Source organism: Lonchura striata, chromosome 5, assembly GCF_050655825.1.
Source record: "Lonchura striata isolate lonStrDom1 chromosome 5, ASM5065582v1, whole genome shotgun sequence".
In the NCBI taxonomy this organism is placed as follows: Eukaryota; Metazoa; Chordata; class Aves; order Passeriformes; family Estrildidae; genus Lonchura; species Lonchura striata.
In genome coordinates, this window is record NC_140707.1 from 63,928,495 (window position 1) to 63,935,307 (window position 6,813).

The window sequence follows — 6,813 nt, forward strand, 5'->3', positions numbered from 1 at the left end:
TGAGCCTGAGCCTCCACAGATGCCCTGAGAAGTGCTCTCACCCCTGCACTGAGTACACAGGGCTCAGTACTGCTTTTCTGATCCCCCTCTTCATGGGTGGGAGAAAGGATCCAGCTCAGGGCAGAGGAAAACAGGGCCAGGTACAGGATGGCCAGAGAAATGTCAATTCTCAGGACAGAAGGAACAGGAAAAATTAAGTAAGTGAGGGCAGATTACAGACACAGATAAAACAGGGAAGACTCTGGGGCATGTTGGTCTAAGAGGAAAGGGGAATTTAGATGAGCAGGCAGCTCCTCAGAACATAATATTAAAGGCATGAAGAAAACTCCCAGTGCGGTAGGAGGATGTGCAGCATGTTGGGAATTCAGCTGAATCATAAATTCCTTAATCCCTTGAAGTTCAAGAAGGAATTACATGAAGAAAACAAGCGATTCAAATTCCAGGAGATGAATGTAGAACTGTGGCACAGGCATCTGGGGAGCAACTGGAAAGCTGAAGCACAGATGCTGGTCCTGAGGCATGAGAAACACCACAGGAACACAATTTTAAGTGCTCAGAGGTGCATCTGCTCCAGCAGCAGCCTTGGCTTAAGCAAGCTCTGTCATCCCCCTCACCCCTGCCCAGCCCCCAAGAGCTGCACTAGCCCAGGGGAGTTCACACATGCAGAGAGGGCTGCTTATGTCAATGATGCTGCAAAAAGTAAAGGAACTAAGGTAACACTAACAAATTGTGCACCCATTGCAGCCTGAATAAAACAGAGGCTTCCAGAGGTGGATTTCATCTACCCAACTTGTCCCAGCACAGCGTATTTGGAAAAGCCCTCCTGCAGCCATCCACCTAAATGGCTGAGAGGGAGGCAGCTCCCTAGGCAAGAGCAAGCAGTGCTGATTGTAAAAGATATTTCCTAGAAAAATATCAGTGGAATTAAAGAGTTTTCAGCATGAGAATGATACCAATACAAAATACTAAGACTGTTTTAAATTAAATTTGTTTTTCCTAAATTTATTTGCTTTCTCTCTAGGGCAGGAGTTTCACTTCCTTGAAAGCAGAGCACCTGTGGATTGCAGAATCATGGAGTGAGTAATATTGAAAGGCAACATGAAGGTTATCCAGTCCAATCTGCCTGCTCAAGCAGGACCTGAACCATGTTACTCAGGATTGTGTCCAAGCTCCTTTTGAAAATCAGTGCTTAGTCACCCTCACAGTAAGGAAGTTCTTGTTCATGGTCAGGTGGGATGGTTGGGACTGTTGACTTTAACAAGGTTTTTAACACTGTCACAAGTACCATTCACGTAAATAAGTGAGGGCTGACCATGGCTTGGCACAGGTCTGTGAAGCACCACACCTCTGGGCACACTGACCTTGGGCTGAGGGTCTGCTCTTGCAAAGCTTCTGGGAAGCAGACACAAAACTGGATAGAGATCCATGATCAGAGCAAAACTGCAGGGGGTATTGAGTGCAAGCCCACAGAAGCCTTGTCTGAACCAGACTCATTAATTATTTGAATGCTGAAATGCAGAGAATGCTTACGAGAGATCCAGGAACTGCAAGCACGGTGACCAGGAATAGGAGACAGAATCTGACCTCAGAATTATCCAGGAAAATAAAAAAAATAGGATGCAGTTCAAACACAACAAGAACAGCATATGGCAATGCAACAGAAGTAAACAACTGTACAAACACATGGAGGAAATTGCCCATTCAGTAATACCTCTGCAAAAATTCAATCACTCCAGAGTAATGACAGTCATGAACAGGCTGTGTCAGCACACTGCTGTGAAAAAGAAAGCCTCCAACTTGGAAATGCAAAAAGGAGTGACACCAGGACAGCACCGAAAGAAACTCCCCTAGTCCAGCTGTTATTGCCAGAGCTTGGCTACTGTGCAGTGTCCATTCTTGGCATTCCAGAGTCCAAAAGGCAAAAGGGAGAATGAGCTGACAGACCAGAAATATGATGTCTGAGAAAGCACTGAAGGAACCAACACAACTTAATTTAGAAAAGAAAGTAGGCCTAGACAAGATGTTGGCCCTCAAAGAAGTAAAATTGCTTCTAGAAAGAAATGGAGTAGTGGGAAAGGAAGGCAAGGCAAAACAGGGCAGGCAAATCAGGGAAGGCAAAGCAGTCTTCAGGGAAATTCAGCTCCACAATGGCTTTGATACCAGGCCCTGTCCTGTGATTGCAGTTCTTCCCTGATAAGTCTCAGAAACCACTCACTCAGGTCTTCCTCTTATGTTGAGAATGCCCAAGGTTTGCTGGCAACTCCACATTGCTCCAGGGTCCTGGTTTTTAGGTGAGCTGTAGGGAAGATTATGCCAGAGCTCTGCTTCTTGAGCCTCAGTCTGCCTCACAGGACATGGACACTTGGCAGGCACTGCCACTTCTCCCTCCCTGCAGCAAGTGTTGGGTATGCAGAGACATTTCCCACTGTGCCCAGAGTAATCCCTGTCCATGTGGCCATTAGGCACTCTTGGGGATAACATTTCAGGCATGACTATTTTTGATTATGATCTTGTGGCCTGAGCTCCACCAGCCTGGGCTTGTTTGGTTTGAGAAGGAGCCAAGAAAGTGCTGCTGACAGGGCAGTTACCAATGACCACGCACGACATGAAACAGCAGGAGCTTCATCCCCATTAGCCCGGGACAACCTCTATACAGAAATCACCACAGGTTTGAGCTACGACACAGTGCACCCTGTTCCTCATGGCACTCTCCCCTTGAGCACAAACTCCTGCCCCAGGGCTCTCGGGACAGCTGCTGTGCTCTGAGCACAGCCAGGACAGCCGCAGCAGCCCCGGCGTGACCAAAGCCCATGGAGGCAGGGCACCTTGGCTGCAGGGACAAGGACGGGCACAGCACTTCTGCCAGGACTGACATCCCAGGGAGGAAAGACAAGTAAAATGGTGGGGATTTTGCGGGACACCTAAGTGTACACACGACAGCAGAAGGGAGACCCCCAGGCTGAGGGACCAGGGAGCCACCGCAGGGCCCAGCTGGGTGTTAGGATAGGACTCAGGATGGTCCGAAGAGGAGGCAGATTTCTCTCCACAGGTGAGTCCAGCTCCGCTGTCCTGAGTTTTCAAGCTGAAAGTCGGTGGGACAGGGCTCAGAACATCAGCTACCAGGCGCCAGTGGGCGCCAGTGACAGCGCCAAGGGCAGCGGGCCGTGTCTGGGAGGAGAAGGAGCCGGGCCTGAGGGGCGCCCGCCGCGCGGGGCTCGGCCGTTCCCGCGGGGTTTGCTCCCCTCTAGCGGCGGTGCCGGCCCCAGGCGGGCTCGGCGGGCAGGACAGGCGGCCCGGGGCCGGCGGCTCGCGGCGGGCAGAGCCCCTCGCTCTGAGGGGACGAGTGGCGCCGGCGGGGCAGGGGCTGGGGGCTGCCCTGAGCCCTGCATGGCTGAGGGGTCATCCCTCAGCCTACGCTCTGAAGGGTTCTCCCGCCTCTCCCACAGATCTCTCAGTGAAAAACTCATGTTTAACAACCACCCCGGCTTCTCTCCGAGCTGCGACACCTCACTTTGGGCTTATCCTCCCCCTTCCCTGTGACAACCCCGGCCTTGCTCTGGGGTCTCATGTGGTGGTGAAATTCCTCCTCCAACCCGTGCTTCCAAAGTAAAACTCCGCAGGCTTTAGCTGTTCGGTCTCAAGGCAGTTTATTGCTAGTTATCTAACAGATTATGTTCTTGACTGCGGCTGTTTGATCAGCGGCCTGGGTAGAGGCACACACACACCCTGACATCCTCTCGATCTGCTGTCTTCTTCGTCTCCCTCCCCGCCCAGGGCTGCTGCTATCTTTTATATGATATATTACGTATAACATGTTTACAATTATTCCCCAATACCTACTACCTACGTTGCCAAGTGTTTTTCTACTCTAAACCAATCTGTGAGTGGCAACATCACCAAGAACATGGAGGTAAGGAAAAAGAAGGAGGAAGAACAGGATCAGCCCACTTTCCTCCATCTTAGAACTTCTGACCCCCATGTACAAAGTGAAAACCCCCCTGTACAAGTGTTAAAACCCCCCTGTACAATACTAAAAAAAATTCCCCTCTACTTTGTAACTACTTTTGCTATACTATCTAACCTTTTGTGATTGCTTGTTCCACCTCCAAAGTTGGTAATTCATTCCATGGCTCAAACTCAAAATCACAGCTGTTTTTCAGCTGTCTGCCAGGGTCTAGAATGCTTCTGACCAAGGCCTGGAACCTCTAAAAATGTCTGAGAGACATTTTGAGTTCCCACACTTCCCGAACTCTCATCTCCCTCCAAAGTCTGGACCATGCTGGATGAGACCCCAGCAGACATGGGCATAATGGGCCATGGACCATGTGGCACCACCAGCAGGAGCTGCAGCAAGCATCTGGGAATGAGAATTTGAATCTTTCTCAGCACTGGAAGGGAATAAAATGACATCATTCCTCATAGCACAAGCCCACTTTGTTAGTCACAAAAGACCAGTGTGGAGAAGTTCAGAGGGCAGAATCCAGTGAAGAAAAAAACCTAATACTCATCTCTGAACCAAGATCAACTCTACAATTTTTCCAAAACCCTGCAAGGGTACACAATATAACAACTCCAGACAGTCTGCTCTTGCAAGTACTTTTTCCCAGCCCTGAAACACAGGGGTTTTCCCAGCAACTGCTTTAAACTCAGTCCTTTTATTAAAAATGCTGCCAGACTGGCACCCCTTTTAGAATAGCCCATTGGGACAATAGGCAATGGTCTCATACAGGCTGTGTGAGCCAAGCTGGACAGGACAGGCAACCACAGCCCCTGGAGCATGCAAGGGGAAGCTTGGAGAGGACAGCTGGGACCAGGCTGAAAACCAGGATAGCAATAGGAGACAGGAGAATTAGAAGGTGTGAATCTGGCAGCTGGAGCTCAGAGAGATGGAACCAGGGCTTCTGAAAAGCAAATAGGAAAGGCAAACTGATGCAGGATTATTTATTTTAGCTGCTAATTTGCTGTCAGTTGGAGCCATATGATAAGCTGGTGGGGAGGCACCCAGGGGTGAGGGCAGAAACCTCACCCCTGTGAGGTTTTTTTCAAGTGTCCATATGGCCTTAGGTCAGATTAAGTCAACTAAAACCTTATCCTAAAGCCTTTTTCTGCAGCAGGAAGCCCAGCTGCTGTGGAGTGGGAAAAAAATCAGGTTCCTGGGTCCTTGGCTCTGCAGCACTGCCTCTCAACCTCTCCTCTCCACACTCACAAGCTCCAGCTCTTTCTGTAAAGCACAGGACACATTTCACCTATCCTGCTCATCACTGCCTTTCACAATCTTCCCTTAAACCTGCTGGTTATTTGGCAGGCAGACACATCTAAGTGCTCTGTGCATCCTACTTTACAGCTGAGTTGAGTTCCCAGCGTTTTGCTGTCCTGCAAGTCTCACACTCTGCTAAGGGGCCACTCACAGCCCACACAAGATACATCACATAGGCATATTTCCCTGTAATGCCCCATAAGAACAAGGCAAATAATAAACGTAAGGGAGCCACGGCCCTTTCCATGTCGCAGTGCCACTAGATGGCACCAGGAGCGTGCCCTTCCCAGTCCCGGTGTTCCCAGGGCCACTGGGGGAAACTGGGGGAATGCAGCCCAGCCCTTCCTTGCTACAGAATCAGAGACCTCAGCACACGCCAGTGTCTCCTCGTCTTCCTTTCTTCATGGACCTTCATGGTGCTGCAGTAAAGGCAGGCATTTCAGCCTTAAAATCCAACCTTTAGTGATGTGCTGAGGGGAATAGCCTGTGGTGGCTTTTGCCATGTTGCCTGCCACACACCCCCCTTTCCCCACCTGTGGACCAGGCATTACTCCCAGCTGGGTGCTGGAGAGGAAAGCCTCAAAGGTGGGTGCAAGTTATTCTGATTAATATCGGGATTAACATATTAGTTTCCCATCAATGACAGGGAATATGGCTCCTCTTGAGAGGGACTAGAATTAAACACAATTTACTACATAATTTTGCAATCAGAAAGTTTGCCTTCTCTGAGGTTTCACAGTTTTAGGAACTGATTCTCCTCGTGCATATTTAATATCCAACAGAGCTCAGCATGTCCCAGAGTATTACCTGTGGTTTTTGCTATCAAGCCCTCCATTCCCTGTCACACCCTTGGCAAAGGATGTGACTAAATAAACCAGGGAAGCGCAGGCAGCACATCAGCAAATGTCAGATCTTTCCTCAGACCTTGCAGCATAATTAAGGAGCATCTGCTTTCCACTGCCCTCAGCATCAAGCCCTGAAGGTGACCTTCAGAGATGGCAGCTCAAATGAGGGGACTGGCTGGTGAGGCCCTGTAGCAGCACTTCAAAGCAGCCAGCCAAACCCTGACCCCCAGCAGTGTGGCTCAGGTGACAAATCATTGCTCATCACACAACCCTTCTGCCCAGAGCACAGCTGGAGAGGTGATGAAGCACAGCTTCCAAAGGAGCCAGAGCAGCTTGTCACTCCTTCCTGCCCACATCCCAAGCTTGGTGTGTCTGGGTGATGGGTGAGCATGGCAGTGGCACAACCCTTGTGCCAAGGGGATCCCAGTGAAACCTTAAGTGAAAAGGGAGTGTGCAGGGAACCTCTGAGTGATCCTGTCCTGCTCACAGAGGTGGAGTCACTGGAAGAAAGGCCAAGTGGGAGATGCATAGCACAGCTCCGTGGTGGCGCTGGCAGGCTGGTGACAATGGCAGGGCTGTCTCTGCCCACATCCCAAGGCCACAAGATAATCTTACAGGAGGATCCTGAGTGTGACCCTGTTTCCCAGCCCTCTTCAGAGAGTGGTACAAATCCCACACAAGCGCTTTAACCCCAGGTTAGGGTGAAAGCTA